This window comes from Oncorhynchus gorbuscha, linkage group LG11 (assembly GCF_021184085.1).
Source record: "Oncorhynchus gorbuscha isolate QuinsamMale2020 ecotype Even-year linkage group LG11, OgorEven_v1.0, whole genome shotgun sequence".
Lineage (NCBI taxonomy): Eukaryota > Metazoa > Chordata > Actinopteri > Salmoniformes > Salmonidae > Oncorhynchus > Oncorhynchus gorbuscha.
The window spans coordinates 83,100,142-83,124,615 of record NC_060183.1 but is presented as its reverse complement, the minus strand read 5'-3'; the positions used below and the strand labels follow the sequence as shown (position 1 = coordinate 83,124,615).

The window sequence follows — 24,474 nt, the reverse complement described above, 5'->3', positions numbered from 1 at the left end:
TCATCTCTCTGAGAAGAGGAGACCGACGTTTAACCACCGATACAAATGTCACCTTATTCCCTACATAGCGGTATGTTTAACCTGAGCCATAGGGCTCTGGGCAAAAGTAGTGCACTAAATAGGGATTTGGGATGCATACTTAGCTAGGCTAAACAATTACATGACAGCACAGACCTACAGCGTGTTTTACTCTGTGAGTCCCAAACAGAACCCTGTTCACTACACAGAGCACTCCTTTTAACCAGGGCCTCTGCTTCTAGTTACTTCATTGTCAATGTGTTCAGCACTAATCTAACAGGGTACTTTGGGACTGAGAATTCACCTTGTTTCTATGAAAAGGCGGTTTGTTCTAATTCATTTAAATGTTATTGACTTGCAAATTATCTAATTATTCCTAACCTATGAAAAGGCGGTTTGTTCTAATTAATTTAAATAGTATTGACTTGTAAGTGATCTAATTACTCCCAATCTAATAATGAACCTTAAGCCACAAGTGTTGTTTTCCCCTGTTGCTAAAGTTGTTTCACTGTGTGTGTGTGTGTGTGTGTGTGTGTGTGTGTGTGTGTGTGTGTGTGTGTGTGTGTGTGTGTGTGTGTGTGTGTGTGTGTGTGTGTGTGTGTGTGTGTGTGTGTGTGTGTGTGTGTGTGTGTGTGTGTTGTGTTCCTCTGTTGGTGAAGCTTGTTTCTCTGTTGGTGAAGCTTGTTTCTCTGTTGGTGAAGCTTGTTTCTCTGTTGGTGAAGCTTGTTTCTCTGTTGGTGAAGCTTGTTTCTCTGTTGTTTGACAAACCCACCCCAGCAGTTGTTGATTTAACAAGTTAATTATGGGTGGATGTAATGGTTTAGTTATCAACCCTTTCAGCGTTGTTGTATTGACGTTACTGTATCGGAATTAAACATCCGGAAATGTACTGTGCGCTTCTCAATACTCTGCTGGCATGGTTTCAGGGACATGCGCGTACAAACTAAAGCCTTTTCTGCATGTATTAAAGATTAAATCACTTCACCTATTGATTTATTGACCTTTATTTAGCTTGGCAAGTCAGCTAAAGAACAAATTCTTATTTAAAATGACTGCCTACCCCACGGCCAAACCCGGACGAGGCCAGTTGCCCCTTTTACGTTTTCCACATGTTGTTGTTACAGCCTGAATTTAAAATGTATTTTTTTAAAATAATGTTTTATTACCCATCTACCCCATTGTGACAAAAAGCAGAAACAGTTTTTTAGACATTTTTGCAAAATTCATAAATAACAATATTTACATAAGTATTCAGACCCTTTACTCTGTATTTTGTTGAAGCACCTTTGGCAGTGATTACAGCATCACGTATTCTTGTGTATGACGCTACAAGCTTGGCACACCTGTATTTGGGGAGTTTCTCCCATTCTTCTCTGCAGATCCTCTCCAGCTCTGTCAGGTTGGATGGGGAGCGTCGCTGCACAGCTATTTTCAGGTCTCTCCAAACATGTTCGATCAGGTTCAAGTCCGGGCTCTGGCTGGGCCACTCAAGGTCATTCAGAGACTTGTCTTGGCTGTGTGCTTAGGGTCGTTGTCCTGTTGGAAGGTGAACCTTCACCCCAGTCTGAGGTGCTGAGCGCTCTGGAGCAGGTTTTCACCAAGGAGCTCTCTGTACTTTGCTCTGTTCATCTTTCCCTCGATCCTGACTAGTCTCCCAGTTCCTACCGCTGAAAAACATCCCCACAGCATGATGCTGCCACCACCATGCTTCACCGTAGGGATGCTGCCACCACCATGCTTCACCGTAGGGATGCTGCCACCACCATGCTTCACCGTAGGGATGGTGCCATATTTCCTCCCGACTCCCGACGATAAATAAACAAATATAAAATCAGTGGCTTTTTTGCAGTCTAAGAAGGCAGCATCTCCCTCCACCCTTACCCTGTCATTCAGTATCAACTTACAAACATTCAGGCCAAGTTTCAGCCTCCTGGTAGAGGCCACCAGGTGTTATGGCTGAAATGTATTGGGTAAAGTTAATGATGTCATTGACTTTAACAAGGGCCCCAGGACCAGTGGAAGCTAAATAGCTCAATGACATCAAGGATCCGCCACCCTATTGGACAGTAGGTACGGGGTTCTTTTCAACTTATGCATATTCATTTTGGATTCCAAAGAGCTCTATTATGATGTCATCGGACCAAAGCTCTCATCCAAATGCCAATGCCGTTTTTTTTTTCAAACTCCAGGCTTTTTACGTGTGACATGAAAATAAAGGTCTTTGGCCACGCCCACACCAGTGGTAGGTTTGGCGTCGAAACGAGAAAGCAGAAAATAACCTGCTGTAAAATACACTAGTGGATCAATGATGTTATGGGGCTATTTTACAGGCAGTTACTGTCAGTACCAGGTGAGGGAGGGGGGACAGGCCGTTACTGTCAGTACCTGGTGAGGGAGGGGGGACAGGCAGTTACTGTCAGTACCTGGTGAGGGAGGGGGGACAGGCAGGTACATCTCCTGGTTATCAGAGGACTGTGTGAGTATATTTACCTTGTCCTCTGTTTCTCTGTGTCCCTTCTACAAGCCTTTCTCTCTCAGCGTTTATATTGGGTCGTTTTGTTAGATCGTTCTCCCAGGTTGACTTCCTGCACCTCTAACCTTTCTGTCTGACTGGAGCTGCTGGTGCAACAGGTGTTAGTTCACCCCCTGCCTTGATGGCAGCCCCCCTGTCTTGATGGCAGCCCCCCTGCCTTGATGGCAGCCCCCTCCCCTGCCTTGATGGCAGCCCCCCTGCCTTGATGGCAGCCCATCCCCCTGCCCTGATGGCAGCCCATCCCCCTGCCTTGATGGCAGCCCCCTCTGCCTTGATGGCAGCCCCCCTGCCTTGATGGCAGCCCATCCCCCTGCCTTGATGGCAGCCCCCCTGTCTTGATGGCAGCCCACCCTCTGTCTTGATGGCAGCCCATCCCCCTGTCTTGATGGCAGCCCATCCCCTGCCTTGATGGCAGCCCCCCTGCCTTGATGGCAGCCCATCCCCCTGCCTTGATGGCAGCCCCCTCTGCCTTGATGGCAGCCCACCCCCCTGCCTTGATGGCAGCCCATCCCCCTGCCTTGATGGCAGCCCACCCCTCTGCCTTGATGGCAGCCCACCCCTCTGCCTTGATGGCAGCCCACCCCCTGCCTTGATGGCAGCCCACCCCTCTGCCTTGATGGCAGCCCACCCCTCTGCCTTGATGGCAGCCCACCCCTCTGCCTTGATGGCAGCCCACCCCTCTGCCTTGATGGCAGCCCCCCTGCCTTGATGGCAGCCCATCCCCCTGCCTTGATGGCAGCCCCCTCTGCCTTGATGGCAGCCCACCCCCTGCCTTGATGGCAGCCCATCCCCCTGCCTTGATGGCAGCCCAACCCCTGCCGTGATGGCAGCCCAACCCCCTGCCTTGATGTCAGCCCATCCCCCTGCCGTGATGGCAGCCCACCCTCTGCCTTGATGGCAGCCCACCCCCCTGCCTTGGTGTCAGCTCAACCCCCTGCCGTGATGGCAGCCCACCCCCTGCCTTGATGTCAGCCCATCCCCTGCCGTGATGGCAGCCCACCCTCTGCCTTGATGGCAGCCCAACCCCCTGCCTTGATGTCAGCCCATCCCCCTGCCGTGATGGCAGCCCACCCTCTGCCTTGATGGCAGCCCAACCCCCTGCCGTGATGGCAGCCCACCCCTCTGCCGTGATGGCAGCCCAACCCCCTGCCTTGATGGCAGCCCAACCCCCTGCCGTGATGGCAGCCCACCCCCTGCCTTGATGTCAGCCCATCCCCCTGCCGTGATGGCAGCCCACCCTCTGCCTTGATGGCAGCCCAACCCCCTGCCTTGATGTCAGCCCATCCCCCTGCCGTGATGGCAGCCCACCCTCTGCCTTGATGGCAGCCCAACCCCCTGCCGTGATGGCAGCCCAACCCCCTGCCGTGATGGCAGCCCAACCCCTGCCTTGATGGCAGCCCAACCCCCTGCCGTGATTGCAGCCCAACCCCCTGCCGTGATGGCAGCCCAACCCCCTGCCGTGATGGCAGCCCATCCCCCTGCCGTGATGGCAGCCCATCCCCCTGCCGTGATGTCAGCTCAACCCCCTGCCGTGATGGCAGCCCATCCCCCTGTCTTGATGGCAGCCCACCCCCTGTCTTGATGGCAGCCCACCCCCTGTCTTGATGGCAGCCCATCCCTCTGCCTTGATGGCAGCCCACCCCTCTGCCTTGATGGCAGCCCACCCCCTGTCTTGATGGCAGCCCACCCCTCTGCCTTGATGGCAGCCCACCCCTCTGCCTTGATGGCAGCCCACCCCTCTGCCTTGATGGCAGCCCACCCCTCTGCCTTGATGGCAGCCCACCCCTCTGCCTTGATGGCAGCCCACCCCCCTGCCTTGATGGCAGCCCACCCCTCTGCCTTGATGGCAGCCCACCCCCGCCCTGTGAGGGTAACGCAATGGGGTCAAGGGATAGCAGGGAACATCGGATAATACACACACACACTTATAAACACACACACACACTTATACACACACACACACACTTATAAACACACACACACACACACACACTTATACACACACACACTTATAAACACACACACACACTTATAAACACACACACACACACACTTATACACACACACACACACTTATAAACACACACACACACACACACTTATACACACACACACTTATAAACACACACACACACTTATAAACACACACACACACTTATAAACACACACACACCCAGAGGTGAAAGTAGATGTGTTTTCTTTCCGGTATGGGACCTCCTTAAAAATGTAATCTGCCTCATCATAGATCTACATAGAACCCCTGTTATTCAGTAGGATAGAATACATAGAACTCCTGATATTCAGTAGGATAGAATACATAGAACTCCTGTTATTCAGTAGGATAGAATACATAGAACTCCTGTTATTCAGTAGGATAGAATACATAGAACTCCTGTTATTCAGTAGGATAGAATACATAGAACTCCTGTTATTCAGTAGGATAGAATACATAGAACTCCTGTTATTCAGTAGGATAGAATACATAGAACTCCTGTTATTCAGTAGGATAGAATACATAGAACTCATGTTATTCAGTAGGATAGAATACATAGAACTCCTGTTATTCAGTAGGATAGAATACATAGAACTCCTGTTATTCAGTAGGATAGAATACATAGAACTCCTGTTATTCAGTAGGATAGAATACATAGAACTCCTGATATTCAGTAGGATAGAATACATAGAACTCCTGTTATTCAGTAGGATAGAATACATAGAACTCCTGTTATTCAGTAGGATAGAATACATATAACTCCTATTCATTCAGTAGGATAGAATACATAGAACTCCTGTTATTCAGTAGGATAGAATACATAGAACTCCTGTTATTCAGTAGGATAGAATACACAGAACTCCTATTCATTCAGTAGGATAGAATACATAGAACTCCTGTTATTCAGTAGGATAGAATGACATAGAACCCCCTATTCATTCAGTAGGATATAATTACATAGAACCTCCTATTAATTCAGTAGATATCTGTGGGCCTAGTCGTAAAGAGTCATTTCACATTTTAAAATGAATGACCTTTTTAATTGTGGCATAAACATAACCAGTCAGATGTTTTCATCTGATTGTCAAAGGCCCATTTACTCGGTTCTCCAGGCACGTTGGTTCACTCTCAACATATTTCCAGCCTCCAATCAGTGGTGTAAAAGACGTCTCTCGATTCACCAAACACAAATGTAGGCCTAATGACATTAGATGTCAGCCACTCATATCTGAGTTGGCATATTTTCTCGTTGAACCACATCGTATTTTCGGAGTGGAATCTATACCACCCGTTTTCAACCACATCTGCTAATGTTTCATGCCCCTGACATAATGTAATGATTAATAGTGGTGTAGTAGCCTACAGTTTTGTTTTTACCCACACTATACCCACACCATACCCACACCATACCCACACCATACCCACACCATACCCACACTATACCCACACTATACCCACACCATGCCCACACTATACCCACACCATACCCACACCACCATACCCACACCCACACCACACCCACACCACCATACCCACACCATCACACCCACACCACCATACCCACACTATATTTATTTTTCTGGGATGCCGGAACATACTTCCTTATTTTCACCACAGTACTAACGTCCACCGTGGTCCGCTCTGGTCAGCCTTGGTCCGCCCTGGTCAGCCTTGGTCCGCCCTGGTCAGCCTTGGTCCGCCGTGGTCCGCCCTGGTCAGCCTTGGTCCACATTGGTCCGCCCTGGTCCACCTTGGTTCGCCTTGGTCAGCCTTGGTCCACCTTAGTCCGCCCTGGTCAGCCTTGGTCCACCTTGGTCCGCCCTGGTCAGCCTTGGTCCACCTTGGTCAGCCCTGGTCAGCCTTGGTCCGCCCTGGTCCGCCCTGGTCAGCCTTGGTCCGCCCTGGTCCGCCTTGGTCAGCCCTGGTCCGCCCTGGTCCGCCTTGGTCAGCCTTGGTCCACCTCGGTCAGCCTTGGCCACCTCGGTCCACCTCGGTCCACCTAGGTCCGCCCTGGTCCGCCTTGGTCCACCTAGGTCCGCCTTGGTCCACCTTGGTCCGCCCTGGTCAGCCTTGGTCAGCCCTGGTTAGCCTTGGTCCGCCCTGGTCCGCCTTGGTCCGCCCTGGTCCGCCTTGGTCAGCCCTGGTCCGCCCTGGTCAGCCTTGGTCAGCCTTGGTCCACCTCGGTCAGCCTTGGCCACCTCGGTCCACCTAGGTCCGCCTTGGTCAGCCTTGGTCCACCTCGGTCCACCTAGGTCCGCCTTGGTCAGCCTTGGTCCACCTCGGTCAGCCTTGGTCCGCCCTGGTCCGCCCTGGTCCGCCTTGGTCCGCCTTGGTCAGCCTTGGTCCGCCCTGGTCCGCCCTGGTCAGCCTTGGTCCCGGCTTCTTTCCCTCTGTGTTAGATCGATCTTCCAGGTTGACCTCCAGCACTGCTAACCTTTCAGTCTGACTGGAGCTGCTGCTGCTGCTACAGGGATTAGTTCACCCTCCTGCCTTCTACTCCATGGGGCTCAGGGATCGCAGGGAGATGGAGAGGGGTTTACACATCAGATAGAACACATGCAGGGACTCACTCACAAACCTTACACACTGAGTCTGAGCTGCTGAAAGTGATCTGAACCCTTTTGAAAGGCCACCTGATCCCTGTCATGTCAGGTACATTTACATTTAAGTCATTTAGCAGACACTACAATTTATTATTGTTTACATAGAGAAATTCACCTCTCATTCTTGGGGTAATTGACTGACCCTAGGTTAGGTCGACTCCTACAGTAGACTTGACAACTTGATGATTTCTCTTTTTTTTAAAACTTTTTTTCTTTTTTTACCTTTATGTAACTAGGCAAGTCAGTTAAGAACAAATTCTTATTTTCAATGACGGCCTAGGAACAGCGGGTTAACTGCCTGTTCAGGGGCAGAACGACAGATTTGTACCTTGTCAGGTCGGGGGTTTGAACTTGCAACCTTCCGGTTACTAGTCCAACACTCTAACCACTAGGCTACCCTGCCGCACTCTTGTTGAACTAGATCAATGAAAGCATTTTTTTTATAGAATCTGAACAAATGTTTATTGGCATTTGAGCATGTGGCTGACACATGTCTGTTAGTATTTATAATCAGGGTCCAGATAGCAGTATTGACTGAGAGAAACGCCCCTCCTGAAATTCTAAAGCAATCAGCAGTGGGAATGTGTCACAAACACACAAAGACACTTCCCAGACCTGTCCTCCCGGAGGCTACAGCCAATCAATAGTTTCTGCAGACCAACAGCCTGACTCACTGCAGAAACCAGCTTGAAGCTCGTAACCACCAATCTCTCCAACCTTCAGTGCCTCAGATGTAGAGATACAATAATCATTACATTTCTGTTCTGGGGGGAAAAGGAAAAGCAGAATAATGTCAACTCGTCAGATACGATCACGCACGCACGCACGCACGCACGCACACACGCACACACGCACACACACGCACACACGCACACGCACACGCACACACGCACACATGCACACACACGCACATGCACATGCACACATACACATTCATGCACACATACACACACATGCACATGCACACATACACACACATGCACACATACACACACATGCACACACATGCACACATACACACACATGCACACACATACACATACACACACATGCACACACGCACATGCACACACACGCACATGCACACACACTCACGCAAATGCACACATACACTCACGCAAATGCACACACACATGCATACATACACACATGCACACACACACACACACATGCACACACACACACATACACACATGCACGCACACACACACACACATGCATACATACACACATGCACACACACACACATGCACACATACACACACATGCACATGCACACATACACACACACATGCACATGCACACATACACACACACATGCACATATACACACATACACACACATGCACATATACACACACATGCACATGCACATACACACACATACATGCACACACACATGCACATGCACACATACACACACATGCACATGCACACATACACATACATGCACACATACACACACATGCACATACACACACATGCACATACACACACATGCACACACATGCACACACACACATGCACATGCACACACACACACAAACGCACATGCACATGCACACACACGCACATGCACATATGCACATGCACACACACACATGCACATGCACACACACTCACGTAAATGCACACATACACACACATACACACACATGCACGCACGCGCACACAAACACAGGCTTGAGATAATGCAGACAGATGAGAGATCATTATGCTGTTAGGCTGAGCCTCAGGTGACTGTTTGGGTATGCACGCTTCCCCGTAGAGACCTTCCCCGTAGAGACCTCTTCCCCGTAGAGAGACCTCTTCCCCGTAGAGACCTTCCCCGTAGAGACCTCTTCCAAGTAGAGACATTCCCCGTAGAGACCTTCCCCGTAGAGACCTCTTCCAAGTAGAGACCTCTTCCCCGTAGAGACCTCTTCCCCGTAGAGACCTCTTCCCCGTAGAGACCTCTTACCCGTAGAGACCTTCCCCGTAGAGACCTCTTCCCCGTAGAGACCTCTTCCCTATAGAGAACTCACTTCCTAGAATTCTTTACAGCTCAGCCCAACCAGGAGGAGGGATGTCTCCCATTTAGCTTACCGGTTTAAGGCTTCCGTATAGAGGCTGAATAGTCAGATAGATTTAGAATGCTGTCAACACAGGTCGTATTCCAGGTCGTATTCATTAGTGCAAACACCGTAGCCAAACGTGTTGCAACAACAAATGAAAACAATATTTTATATATATATATATATATATATATATATATATATATAGACTCCTATAGAAGCTATGGTCGACCTATAGGACTGTCTGTCAACACAGAGAGATGCTCTGTTAGAAAAAGATGCTCTGTTAGAAAGAGATGCTCTGTTAACCTAATAGCTCTTCTGATTTACATCAGGCTTGTGACTCTACAAACATGTTGGATGCATTTGCTGTTTTGTTTTTGATCATTTTGTGCCCAATAGAAATGAATGGTAAATAATGTATTGTGTCATTTTGGAGTCACTTTTACTGTAAATGAGAATAGAACATGTTTCTAAACACTCCTACATTCATGTGGATGCTACCATGGTTACGGATAGTCCTGAATGAATCGTGAATGATGATGAGTGAGAAAATTACAGAGGCATAAATAACATACCCCACCAACAATTCTAACCTCCCCTGTTATTGTAATGGTGAGAGGTTAGCATGTCTTGGGGGTATGATATAAAATGCTAACCTCCCCTGTTATTGTAATGGTGAGAGGTTAGCATGTCTTGGGGGGGTATGATATAAAATGCTAACCTCCCCTGTTATTGTAATGGTAACACGTTAGCATGTCTTGGGGGTATGATATAAAATTTGAACCTCCCCTGTCTGGGATCCAAGATGGCGTAGCAGTAGGACGTTTGTATCTGTCTTTGTCTTATCCAGTGTAAATACTATTTTTCAGATATATCTTAATTTCACTTTCTATCTACAAACTAAATATACTTTCCTGCAACCCGCCTCACCCAATGTGGTACGGATCTGCTATTTTTATTCCTTAGAACTGGAACTTCCATCAGGAGCTAGCCAGCTAACTAGCTACTAGTCTTTGTTAACCACAACTAGCCGTCTTTACGTTTGTCTCGGTCACCTGCCAGCCTTCGCTCGGACAACACCTGCCAGTCTCCACAGCGCGATATCAACCCAGAGCATATCGGACTGCTTCTCTCTACCACATCACCGGATTCCTGCCGCTCTGGATCATTACATCGGGTCATCGCAGCGAGCTAGCTGCAAACGAGTGGCTACTGATCTGACTGCCCTTGACCAGCATAAAAACATCCTGTGGCGTACTGCATTAGCATCGAATAGCCTCCACAATATGCAACTTTTCAGGGAAGTTGGGAACAAATATACACAGTCCGTTAGGAAAGCTAATGCTAGCCTTTTCAAACAGAAATTTACATCCTTTAGCACTAATTCCAAAAAGTTCTGGAACACTGTAAAGTCCATGGAGAATAAGAGCACCGCCTCCAAGCTGCCCACTGCACACTGAGGCTAGGAAACACTGTCACCACCGATAAATCTACGATAATCGAGAATTTCAATAAGCATTTACCTATGGCTGGCCATGCTTTCCACCTGGCTACCCCTACCCTGGTCAACAGCTCAGCACCCCCCACAGCAACTTGCCCAAGCCTCCCCCATTTCTCCATCACCCAAATCCAGATAGCTGATGTTCTGAAAGAGCTGCAAAATCTGTACCCCTTCAAATCAGCTGGGCTAGACAATCTGGACCTTCTCTTTCTAAAATTATCCACCGCAATTGTTGCCACCCCTATTACTAGCCTGTTCAACCTCTCTTTCATATCGTCTGAGATCCCTTAAGATTATAAAGCTGCCGCAGTCATCCACCTCTTCAAAGGGGGAGACACTCTAGACCCAAACTTTTACAGGCCTGTATCCATCCTGCCCTGCCTTTTCTAAAGTCTTCGAAAGCCAAGTTAACAAACAGATCACCGACCATTTCGAATCCCACCGTACCTTCTCCGCTATGCAATCTGGTTTCCGAGCGGGTCATGGGTGCACCTCAGCCACGCTCAAGGTCCTAAACCATAAAAGACCATGTGCAGCAATCTTCGTCGACCTGGCCAAGGCTTTTGACTCTGTCAATCACCGCTTTCTTATCGGCAGACTCAACAGCCATGGTTTCTCAAATGATGGCCTCGCCTGGTTCACCAACTACTTCTCAGACAGAGTTCAGTGTGTCAAATCGGAGGGCATGTTGTCCGGACCTCTGGCAGTCTCTATACGGGTGCCACAGGGTACAATTCTCGGGCCGACTCTTTTCTTTGTATACATCAATGATGTTGCTCTTGCTGCTGGTGATTCTCTGATCCACCTCTACGCAGACGACACCATTCTGTATACTTCTGGCCCTTCTTTGGACACTGTGTTAACTAACCTCCAGACAAGCTTCAATGCCCTACAACTCTCCTTCCGCGGCCTCCAACTGCTCTTAAATGCAAGTAAAACTAAATGCATTCTCTTCAACCAATCGCTGACCTCACCGGCCCGCCAGTCTAGCATCTCTACTCTGGACGGTTCTGACTTAGAATACTTGGACAACTACAAATACCTAGGTGTCTGGTTAGACTGTAAACTCTCCTTCCAGAATCACATTAAGCATCTCCATCCAAAATTAAATCTAGAATTGGCTTCCTATTTCACAACAAAGCATCCTTCACTCATGCTGCCAAACATACCCTAGTAAAACTGACTATCCTACCGATTCTTCACTTCGGCGATGTCATTTACGAATTAGTCTCCAACACTCTATTCTGCGAACTGGATGTAGTCTCACAGTGCCATCAGTTTTGTCTCCAAAGCCCCACCACTGCAACCTGTATGCTCTCGTTGGTTGCTCTCGTTGGTTGGCCCTCGCATCATATTCGTCGCCAAACCCACTGGCTCCAGGTCATCTATAAGTCTTTGCTCGGTAAAGCTCCGCCTTATCTCAGCTCACTGGTCACCATAGCAGCACCCAAGCGTAGCACGCGCTCCAGCAGCTATATTTCACTGATCATCCCCATAGCCAACTCCTCCTTTAGGCGCCTTTCCTTCCAGTTCTCTGCTGCCAATGACTGGAACGAATTTCTCCCTCACTAAATATACTTATATCTCCCTCACTAAATTTAAGCATCAGCTGTCAGAGCAGCTCACAGATCACTGCACCGGTACACAGCCCATCTGTAAATAGCCCATCCAACTACCTCATCCCCATACTGTTATTCATTTTTTTGCTACTTTGCACCTCAGTATCTCTACTTGCACATTCATCTTCTGCACATCTATCACTCCAGTGTTAATTGCTAAATTATAATTATTTCGCCACTATGGCCTATTTATTGCCTTACCTCCCTAATCTTAATACATTTGCACACACTGTGCATATATATATATATTTTATTTATTTATTTTGTGTTATTGACTGTACATTTGTTTACCCCATGTGTTACTCTGTTGTTTTTGTCGCACTGCTTTGCTTTATCTTGGCCAAGTCGCGGTTGTAAGTGAGAACCTACCTGGTTAAATACAGGTGAAATAAAAAAGATTGTAATGGTGAGAGGTTAGCATGTCTTGGGGGTGTGATATAAAATGCTAACCTCCCCTGTTATTGTAATGGTAGGAGGTTAGCATGTCTTGGGGGTATGATACAGTGGGGCAAGTATTTAGTCAGCTACCAATTGTGCAAGTTCTCCCACTTGCTTGTTTGTAGGTGACCAAATACTTATTTCCCATTTGCATTTTGTCTGTCATAGTTGAAGTGTACCTATGATGAAAATTACAGGCCTCTCTCATCTTTTTAAGTAGGAGAACTTGCACAATTTGTGGCTGACTAAATACTTTTTTGCTCCACTGTATGTGTGCGTCTAACTTTCTCACTCATCATTATTCATTAACAATATTGTTGACAATTTTAATGTTTCATTCTCAGTCGATGGAACGATGATAACCTATAATAATAATAATAATAACCTATTTAGTTTTTTTGTAATGTCTCCTTTGGAACGCTTCATTTGAGTTACTGACATCTGAAGAAGCATTTCGCTCACAATGACATCTGCTAACCATGTGTACGTGACCAATGACATCTGCTAACCATGTGTACGTGACCAATGACATCTGCTAACCATGTGTACGTGACCAATGACATCTGCTAACCATGTGTACGTGACCAATACTTTTTGATTTGATAAGGCATCAGAAACATCAGTGAGAAATAACATGCTGTCTACTGCTTCCTTTTCAACAGGATGAACCATTTCCTGGTCGTGGTAACTGTGGCCGCAAGTCAGATGTTGGTGTGTAGGATAAGGACTCATATTCTATTACAGATGCATGATCGAGGTCTTAGGAAAAATCAACTTATTTATCAAATCACTATTCAAAAGCAGTTCAGTAGAGGACTGGTGTCATAGCTATAGATCTCTCTATGGGGACAGTAGTAAGAGCTTTGTTTATTTAATTGATTTATTTAACCTTTTATTTAACTAGGCAAGTCAGTTAAAACTTCTTGGCGCACCCATCCCGTTAGCGGGATCATTTTCGTCAACATCTGCTAAATTGCAGAGCGCCAAATTCAAATTAAATTACTAAAAATATTTCATTTTCATGAAATCACAAGTGCAATATAGCAAAACACAGCTTAGCTTGTTGTTAATCCACCTGGCGTGTCAGATTTCAAAAAAGGTTTTCGGAGAAAGCAAACCAAGCGTTTTTGTAAGGACATCTCTCTCAGCAGACAAAACATTACAAACAGCTAGCAGCAAAGTAGATTGGTCAGAAAAGCAATAAAATGAATCGCTTACCTTTGATCTTCGGATGTTTGCACTCATGAGATTCCCAATTACACAATAAATGTTCCTTTTCTTCCATAAAGATTATAAATACCTCCATTTGGTTGGCGCGTAATGTTCAAAAAATCCACAGGCTCGAGCGGTCATGATGGGGCAGACAAAAATTCCAAATAGTATCGGTAAAGTTCGTAGAAACATGTCAAATGTTTTTTATAATCAATTCTCAGGTTGTTTTTACAATATATAATCAATAATATTTCAACCGGACTGTAGCTTCTTCAATGGGAGAGAGAGAAAATGTCTACTCCACTCTGTTGGTGCATTCAAAACGCTGCTGGCACCCAGCCATCCAATGACGCGATCTGATCTTTCCCGCTCATTTTTCAAAATAAAAGACTGAAACTATGTCTAAAGACTGTTCACAACATGTGGGAGCCATGGGAAAATGAATCTGGTTGATATCCCTTTAAATGGAGGCAAGACATGCAATGGAAGAGAGCTTTCAGGAAAAACAGCACTTCCTTGTTGGATTTTCCTCATGTTTTATCCTGCAATATCAGTTCTGTTATACTCACAGACAATATTTTGACAGTTTTGAAAACTTTACACTGTTTTCTAACCTAATCTCTAGATTCTGGGCCTGAGAAATAGGCCGTTTCAGTTGGGTACGTTTTCATTCAAACATCAAATACTGCCCCCTACACTCAAGAGGTTAAAAACAAATCCTTATTTACAATGACGGCCTACCGGGGAACAGTGGGTTAATTAACTGCCTTGTTCAGGGGGCAGAACAACCGATTTTTACCTTGTCAGCTCGGGGATTCGATCCAGCAACCTTTCGGTTACTGGCCCAACGCTCTAACTACTAGGCCACCTGCTATTAAAAGCCAGAACCAGTTTGTTTAGACTGGAAGCAGGGTTATTATGTTTAGCAGCTTATCAAAATTGAGATCAGACAACGTTCTTTCATTTGAAAAGCTTCCTAATCCTTACAGGATTGCGTCATTTGTGTTGACGTTGCCTTATCTAACAAGGACACGTAAAATCTATTTTACAAGAGCTTGTGTATTTCCATTACAAAATTGAACAAGACATCCAGCCATACCCACCCCTCTCCTTGGCTCGTTAAAGTTTTAATGTGTTTCAGAATTTCATTGTACCACTGTGTACTATAGCTACTGTTTGTAGTAATAAATTGTCTGCTAGTAAAAAAAATAAAAAATAAAAGAAATAGGAGCCAGCCTCCATACTACTCTCATCTAATCACTGGTGCACAAATTTCCAGATTGAAAGTGCTGTTCTGTAGCCAACGGCTGGTGTTGGAGGTGGAGAAATGTATTGTAATGGGATGCATCTGGAGACACTTCAAATCAGTCTTCTTCAATGGTGCGGTGTCTAAAACCTTCTGCCTGAATCACACTGACTGCATCCCAAATGGCTCCATTTTCCCTATATAGTGCACTACCTTTGGCCAGAGACCTATATAGTGCCCTACATTTGGCCAGAGACCTATATAGTGCCCTACCTTTGGCCAGAGACCTATATAGTGCCCTACATTTGGCCAGAGACTTATATATATATAGTGCCCTACCTTTGGCCAGAGACCTATATTGTGCCCTACCTTTGGCCAGAGACCTATATAGTGCACTACCTTTGGCCAGAGACCTATATTGTGCCCTACTTTGGCCAGAGACCTATATAGTGCCCTACATTTGGCCAGAGACCTATATAGTGCCCTACCTTTGGCCAGAGACCTATATAGTGCCCTACATTTGGCCAGAGACCTATATTGTGCCCTACCTTTGGCCAGAGACCTATATTGTGCCCTACCTTTGGCCAGAGACCTATATAGTGCCCTACCTTTGGCCTGAGACATATATAGTGCCCTACCTTTGGCCAGAGACCTATATTGTGCCCTACCTTTGGCCAGTGGTCCTTCTGTAGCTCAGTTGGTAGAGCATGGCGCTTGTAACGCCAGGGTAGTGGGTTCGATCCCCGGGACCACCCATACGTAGAATGTATGCACACATGACTGTAAGTCGCTTTGGATAAAAGCGTCTGCTAAATGGCATATATTATTATTATTATATATTACATATATAGTGCCCTACCTTTGGCCAGAGACCTATATAGTGCACTACCTTTGGTCAGAAACCAATGAGGAATAGGGTGCCATTTTGGAAGGCAGACCCTGTCTGACTGCGTCATTGTTGTTCAATGGGGTCCTCAAGTATCTTGTTGATTTAATATCCTCTACTTACCAGCTCTCTTCACTAGCTATTCACAAGAAAATGCCCCATTAATGGAAAGGGAAATGGACATAGTAAACCAATTTCCTCATTCTCAAATCAAACAGGGATTACCTCCTTTCACATGACAGACAACAGGGATTACCTCCTTTCACATGACAGACAACAGGGACTACCTCCTTTCACACGACAGACTCGTAGTGCATCTCCTGTTGAAACATAATGTTTTCAATCTGATCCAAAATGGTATTAACTTCATGTTAATATTCACTAATAGAGGGTTAGTAGATGTTCAGTAATGAACCTTTTAACATAACTCTGATCGTAAGCCTAGACAATCGTTTGGTGATCGTAATCGCACAGACTCATCGGGTTATTTGGGGCGGCAGGGTAGCTAAGTGGTTAGAGCGTTGGACTAGTAACCGAAAAGTTGCAAGTTCGAATCCCCGAGTTGACAAGGTCGTTCTGCCCCTGAACAGGCAGTTAACCCACTGTTTCTAGGCCGTCATTGAAAATAAGAATTTGTTTTTAACTGACTTGCCTCGTTAAATAAAGGTAAAATAAATATTTTGGTGTACATGAAGTGAGACCGTAGATGTGTTTGTACAGAAGGAAGACACAGTGCAATCGCCAGACTCTCCTACTGCTACTTACGACACATGGGTCCCCTGAGGGACAGTGAGGAGGTCCCCTGAGAGACAGTGAGGAGGTCCCCTGAGAGACAGTGAGGAGGTCCTCTGAGGGACAGAGAGGTCCCCTGAGAGACAGTGAGGAGGTCCTCTGAGGGACAGTGAGGAGGTCCCCTGAGAGACAGTGAGGAGGTCCTCTGAGGGACAGAGAGGTCCACTGAGAGACAGTGAGGAGGTCCTCTGAGGGACAGAGAGGTCCCCTGAGAGACAGTGAGGAGGTCCTCTGAGGGACAGAGAGGTCCCCTGAGAGACAGTGAGGAGGTCCTCTGAGGGACAGTGAGGTCCCCTGAGGGACAGTGAGGTCCCCTGAGAGACAGTGAGGAGGTCCTCTGAGGGACAGAGAGGTCACCTGAGGGACAGTGAGGTCCCCTGAGAGACAGTGAGGAGGTCCTCTGAGGGACAGTGAGGTCCCCTGAGAGACAGTGAGGAGGTCCTCTGAGGGACAGTGAGGTCCCCTGAGGGACAGTGAGGTCCCCTGAGAGACAGTGAGGTCCCCTGAGAGACAGTGAGGAGGTCCTCTGAGGGACAGTGAGGAGGTCCTCTGAGGGACAGAGAGGTCCCCTGAGAGACAGTGAGGTCCCCTGAGAGACAGTGAGGAGGTCCTCTGAGGGACAGAGAGGTCCACTGATCACATCCTCAGGACGTCCTGATTCAATGGATCCATAGACTTTTCATCCTCCTGGGGACGAGGGGCCCAGGGTCTGGTTTAACAACAACAGAGAACTGCCAGAGCCGTTTTGAACAGTTATGTGATTTTAAGATTCTAATTACTCGGCTGTTGTGAAAGTCACCCCCCCCCCCCAATCAACTTTTCCTAAATGTGTTTTTAAAAGAGCTGCTTGGACAGCTGGGAGATACGGTGGTGCCGTGCTGTTGCCCTCCAGCTCTCTCTCTCTCTTTCTCTCTCTACTGAGTGAATTGGAGTCTCATGATCTTCTTGTCTAAATATAATCCACAGGGTCAGTGAGGCAAACGAACAGACTCGACGCACAACAGGAACAGGGACATAGACTGAGCCACTAAAGCTAAACCAAAGGACCTCCTCTTTGGGGACCTAAAAGCCATTTGGGATCTGATAACTTTGTTTTACCACTAATAATATGGTAATTTGACGAACAGTGTCATCCAAAGCAATTTGCAATTAACACATTATGTATGCGGAACCTTCTGAGATCCAATTGGACTCTATTTAGAAGGACTCTTTTCCTTTCCTCACAATGAACTGTCTATGTAGAGTGAATGGATAATGGTACCGTGGTATCTGGAGGGGGTTTGGGGGGTAAACACAGTACAGTCAGTAGCAGTGTCTCTGCTTTCCCATCCAACCAGAGGAGCAGCTCATGGGGATGATATCATGTGCCACCCCTTCTGAGAGAGAACACGTAAAACACACAGTTTCCCCCGATACGCCCTCTCTACTCACCCAATGACTGGCGCTCCCAGGCTCTTTCCCAGAAGGCCACAGTCTAACCTCTGACCCATAGCATAATATAGAATTGTCTATTTATATATATATATATATATATATATATATATATGTGTGTGTGTGTGTGTGTGTGTGTGTGTGTGTGTGTGTGTGTGTGTGTGTGTGTGTGTGTGTGTGTGTGTGTGTGTGTGTGTGTGTGTGTGTGTGTGTGTGTGTGTGTGTGTGTGTGTGTGTGTGTATAGACAGTTATATTGTGTCTATATAAGATTTAGATGCACTATTGTAAAGTGACTGTTCCACTGGATGTCATAAGGTGAATGCACCAATTTGTAAGTCGCTCTGGATAAGAGCGTCTGCTAAATGACTTAAATGTAAATGTAAATGTATATATATATACAGTTGAAGTCAGATGTACACCTTAGCCAAATACATTCAACTCAGTTTTTCACAATTCCTGACATATAATTCTAGTAAAAATTCGCTGTCTTAGGTCAGTTAGAATCACCACTTTATTTTAAGAATGTGAAATGTCAGAATAAGAGTAGAGAGAATGAGTTATTTCAGCTTTTATTTCTTTCATCACATTCCCAGTGGGTCAGAAGTTTACATACACTCAATTAGTATTTGGTAGCGTTGCCTTTAAATTGTTTAACTTGGGTCAAACGTTTCAGGTAGTCTTCCACAAGCTTTCCACAATAATTTGGGTGAATGTTGGCCCATTCCTCCTGACAGAGCTGGTGTACCTGAGTCAGGTTTGTAGGCCTCCTTGCTCGCAAACACTTTTTCAATTCTGCCAACAAATTATGGGATTGAGGTCAGGGCTTTGTGATGGCCACTCCAATACCTTGACTTTGTTGTCCTTAAGCCATTTTGCCACAACTTTAGCTTGGGGTCATTGTCCATTTGAAAGACCCATTTGCGACCAAGCTTTAAATCCTGACTGATGTCTTGAGATGTTGCTTCAATATATCCACATAATTTTCCTGCTTCATGATGCCATCTATTTTGTGAAGTGCACCAGTCCCTCCTGCAGCAAAGCACCCCCACAACATGATGCTGCCACCCCTGTGCTTCACGTTTGGGATGGTGTTTTCAGCTTGCAAGCTTCTCGCTTTCTCCTCCAAACATAATAATGGTCATTATGGCCAAACAGTTCTATTTTTGTTTCATCAGACCAGAGGACATTTCTCCAAAAAGTACGATCTTTGTCCCCATGTGCAGTTGCCTGGCTTTTGTATGGTGGTTTTTGGAGCAGTGACTTCTTCCTTGCTGAGCGGCCTTTCAGGTTATGTCGTGTGGATATAGATAATTTTGTACCTGTTTCCTCCAACATCTTCACAAGGTCCTTTGCTGTTGTTCTGGGATTGATTTGCACTTTTCGAACCAAAGTACGTTCATCTCTAGGAGACAACGCATCTCCTTCTTGAGGGGTATGACGACTGCATGGTCCCACAGTGTTTATCCTTGCGTAACTATTGTTTATACAGATGAACGTGGTAGCTTCAGGCGTTTGGAAATTGCTCCCATGGATGAAATAGACTTGTGGAGGTCTACAGTTTTTTTTATCTGAGGTCTTGGCTGATTTCTTTTGATTTTCCTATGATGTCAGGCGAAGAGACACTGGAATTGTGATACAGTGAATTATAAGTGAAATAATCTGTCTCTAAACAATTGTTGGGAAAATGACTTCCAACCTAAGTGTATGTAAACTTCCGACTTCAACTGTATAGATTAAAGAGATCAGAGAATAAAAAGAAGAGTTAGGAGGGATATAGACTAGAATGGCCGAGACGGGACCACCGGAGAGCTACAACTAGTCTGAAGGAATGTCTAGACCAGAGATCTGGCACATCATTAATGTGTGGAAGGCTGAAGCAATGTCTAGACCAGAGATCTGGCACATCATTAATGTGTGGAAGTCTGAAGGAATGTCTAGACCAGAGATCTGGCACATCATTAATGTGTGGAAGTCTGAAGGAATGTCTAGACCAGAGATCTGGCACATCATTAATGTGTTGAAGTCTGAAGGAATGTCTAGGCCAGAGATCTGGCACATCATTAATGTGTGGAAGTCTGAAGGAATGTCTAGACCAGAGATCTGGCACATCATTAATGTGTGGAAGTCTGAAGGAATGTCTAGACCAGAGATCTGGCACATCATTAATGTGTTGAAGTCTGAAGGAATGTCTAGGCCAGAGATCTGGCACATCATTAATGTGTGGAAGTCTGAAGGAATGTCTAGACCAGAGATCTGGCACATCATTAATGTGTTGAAGTCTGAAGGAATGTCTAGACCAGAGATCTGGCACATCATTAATGTGTGGAAGGCTGAAGCAATGTCTAGACCAGAGATCTGGCACATCATTAATGTGTGGAAGTCTGAAGGAATGTCTAGACCAGAGATCTGGCACATCATTAATGTGTGGAAGTCTGAAGGAATGTCTAGACCAGAGATCTGGCACATCATTAATGTGTGGAAGTCTGAAGGAATGTCTAGACCAGAGATCTGGCACATCATTAATGTGTTGAAGTCTGAAGGAATGTCTAGGCCAGAGATCTGGCACATCATTAATGTGTGGAAGTCTGAAGGAATGTCTAGACCAGAGATCTGGCACATCATTAATGTGTTGAAGTCTGAAGGAATGTCTAGACCAGAGATCTGGCACATCATTAATGTGTGGAAGTCTGAAGGAATGTCTAGACCAGAGATCTGGCACATCATTAATGTGTTGAAGTCTGAATGTCCAGTCCGGCATGAGATGACAGCTCGTCTCTTTCATAGTGTTGTCTGTTTTATACATCTCCTCACGTGGCCTACAGTGAAATGAGTTCCTTCGTAACAGGACCAGTCATTGTCAACCTATAGAACCAATCATGTCACAGCCCAGACTGACCTTACACATTGAATTAAATCAAATCAGATTTTATTGGTCACATACACATGGTTAGCAGATGTTAATGCGAGTGTAGCCAAATGCTTGTGCTTCTAGTTCCGACAGTGCAGCAATAACAAGTACTCTAACAATTCCACAACAACTACCTAATACACACAAATCTAAGTAAAGTAAAGGAATGGAATAAGAATATTTACATATATGGATGAGCAATGACAGAGCGGCATAGGCAAGATGCAATAGATTATATCAAATACAGTATATTCATATGATAATTTTTATTTTTTATTTTTGTTGTAAACATTATTAAAGTGGCATTATTAAAGTGGCCAGTGATTTCAAGTCTATATGTATGCAGCAGCCTCTGTGTTAGTGATGGCTGTTTTTAACAACAGTCTGATGGCCTTGAGATATAAGCTGTTTTTCAGTCTCTCGGTCTCAGCTTTGATACACCTGTACTGACCTCGCCTTCTGTATGGTAGCGGGGTGAACAGGCAGTGGCTTGGGTGGTTGTTGTCCTTGATGATCTTTTTGGCCTTCCTGTGACATCGGGTGGTGTAGGTGTCCTGGAGGGCAGGTAGTTTGCCCCCGGTGATGCGTTGTGCAGACCGCACCAACCTCTGGAGAACCCTGCAGTTGTGGGCAGTGCAGTTGCCATACCAGCCAGTGATACAGCCCGACAGAATGCTCTCAATTGTGTATCTGTAAAACCTTGTGAGGGTTTCAGGTGACAAGCCACATTTCTTCAGCCTCCTGAGGTTGAAGAGGCGCTGTTGTGCCTTCTTCACCACGCTGTCTGTGTGGACCTTACTTGTGTCATGCACAAAGTAGATGTCCTAACTGACTTGACAAAACTATAGTTTGTTTACAAGAAATTTGTGGAGTGGTTGAAAAACGAGTTTTAACGGGAACTGGCCTGGGGTCAGTAAGTTTTGTCAAACAAACAACGGGAACTGGCCTGGGGTCAGGAAGTTTTGTCAAACAAACAACGGGAACTGGCCTGGGGTCAGTAAGTTTTGTCAAACAAACAACGGGAAACTGGCCTGGGGTCAGTAAAGGTTTGTCAAACAAACGACGGAAACTGGCCTGGGGTCAGTAAAGGTTTGTCAAACAAACAATGGGAACTGGCCTGGGGTCAGTAAAGGTTTGTCAAACAAACAACGGGAACTGGCCTGGGGTCAGTAAGTTTTGTCAAACAAACAACGGGAACTGGCCTGGGGTCAGTAAAGTTTTGTCAGTTTTTCAGTTTGTCCATGATGTGTACGCCGAGGAACTTACAACTTTCCACATTCTCCACTGCTGTCCCTTCGATGTGGATAGGGAGGTGCTCCCTCCTGTTGTTTCCTGAAGCCTGACACCACACTCCGAGTGCCCTCACCTCCTCCCAGTAGGCTGTCTCGTCGTTGTTGGTAGTCAAGCCCACTACTGTTTTGTCATTTGAAAACTTGATGAATGAGTTGGAGGCATGTGTTGCCACGCAGTGCTGGGTGAACAGGTAGTACAGGCCGGGGCTGAGCACGCACCCTTGTGGGGCCCCAGTGTTGAGGATCAGCGAAGTGGTGTTTCCTACCTTCATCACCTGGGGGGGGGGGGGGGGGGGGGTGGGCGGGGCTGAGACCCAGGGTCTCAAGCTTAATGGTGAGCTTGGAGGGCACTATGAATACTGAGCTGTAGTCAATGAACAGCGTTCTAACATATGTATTCCTCTTGTCCAGATGGGACAGGGTATGTGTTTGTGTGTTTTTCATGTTTTTAAGGAGACAAAATTAGATTTCCATTAGTCAAGTCTTTCAGAACCTTCTCATGACATGGACGTTGTTGATGTTTGTGGTTCCACGTGAGCTACTAAAACTAGACCAGAGAGTAATTTGTTAACAGGAGATGAGATGACTGTCTACATTAGTATGCCGCTGTTCTTGTTCTGACCAAATCTCGTTTGTCTGATCTAGACCAGAGATCTGTATTGTAAGACTGATCACATTAGATTTTATTGGATCAAATGAAGTTGTGTTTGTTATTATGACGTTGGGCCGTGTCACTTCAGTCTGTTTCTTTACTGACCCCAGGCCAGTTCCCCGTTGTCTGTTTGGCAAACCTTTACCGACCCCAGGACAGCTCCCTGTTGTCTGTTTGGCAAACCTTTACTGACCCCAGGCCAGTTTCCCGTTGTCTGTTTGGCAAACCTTTACCGACCCCAGGACAGCTCCCCCGTTGTCTGTTTGGCAAACCTTTACTGACCCCAGGCCAGTTCCCCGTTGTCTGTCTGGCAAACCTTTACTGACCCCAGGACAGCTCCCCGTTGTCTGTTTGACAAACCTTTACCGACCCCAGGACAGCTCCCCCGTTGTCTGTTTGGCAAACCTTTACTGACCCCAGGCCAGTTCCCCGTTGTCTGTTTGGCAAACCTTTACTGACCGCAGGACAGCTCCCCGTTGTCTGTTTGACAAACCTTTACCGACCCCAGGACAGCTCCCCGTTGTCTGTTTGACAAACCTTTACCGACCCCAGGACAGCTCCCCTGTTGTCTGTTTGGCAAACCTTTACTGACCCCAGGCCAGTTCCCCGTTGTCTGTTTGGCAAACCTTTACTGACCCCAGGCCAGTTCCCCGTTGTCTGTTTGGCAAACCTTTACTGACCCCAGGCCAGTTCCCCGTTGTCTGTTTGGCAAACCTTTACTGACCCCAGGACAGTTCCCGTTGTTTGTTTGACAAAACTTACTGACCCCAGGCCAGTTCCTGTTGTTTGTTTGACAAACCTTACTGACCCCAGGCCAGTTCCCATTGTTTGTTTGACAAAACTTACTGACCCCAGGCCAGTTCCCGTTAAAACTCGTTTTTCAACCACTCCACAAATTTCTTGTAAACAAACTATAGTTTTGTCAAGTCAGTTAGGACATCTACTTTGTGTATGACACAAGCAATTTTTCCAACAATTGTTTACAGACATATTATTTCACATATAATTCACTGTATCACAATTCCAGTGGGTCAGAAGTTTACATACACTAAGTTGACTGTGCCTTTAAACAGCTTGGAAAATTCCAGAACATTATGTCATAGCTTTAGAAGCTTCTGATAGGCTAATTGACATAATTTGAGTCAATTGGAGGTGTACCTGTGGATGTATTTCAAGGCCTACCTTCAAACTCAGTGTCTCTTTTCTTGACATTATTGGAAAATCCAAAGAAATCAGCCAAGACCTCGGATAAAAAAAATTGTAGACCTCCACAAGTCTGGTTCATCCTTTGG

At 46.2% G+C, this 24,474-nt stretch overlaps 1 protein-coding gene across 4 annotated transcripts in view; it reads left to right on the top strand.

Annotated features, from left to right (window-relative positions):
- The window catches only part of LOC123989559 (ras-related protein Rab-27B-like), an 88,440-nt gene that overhangs the window by 45,687 nt on the left and 18,279 nt on the right, over positions 1-24,474 (top strand). The window contains exon 2 of one of the 4 annotated variants that reach the window (XM_046290674.1): positions 1-70. This exon is cut by the window's left edge and continues 25 nt beyond it. The exons of the other annotated variants lie outside the window; for them this stretch is intronic. The gene's annotated coding sequence lies outside the window, so the exon portion shown is untranslated. The remainder of the gene's footprint in view (positions 71-24,474) is intronic. 4 annotated transcript variants of the gene reach the window in all.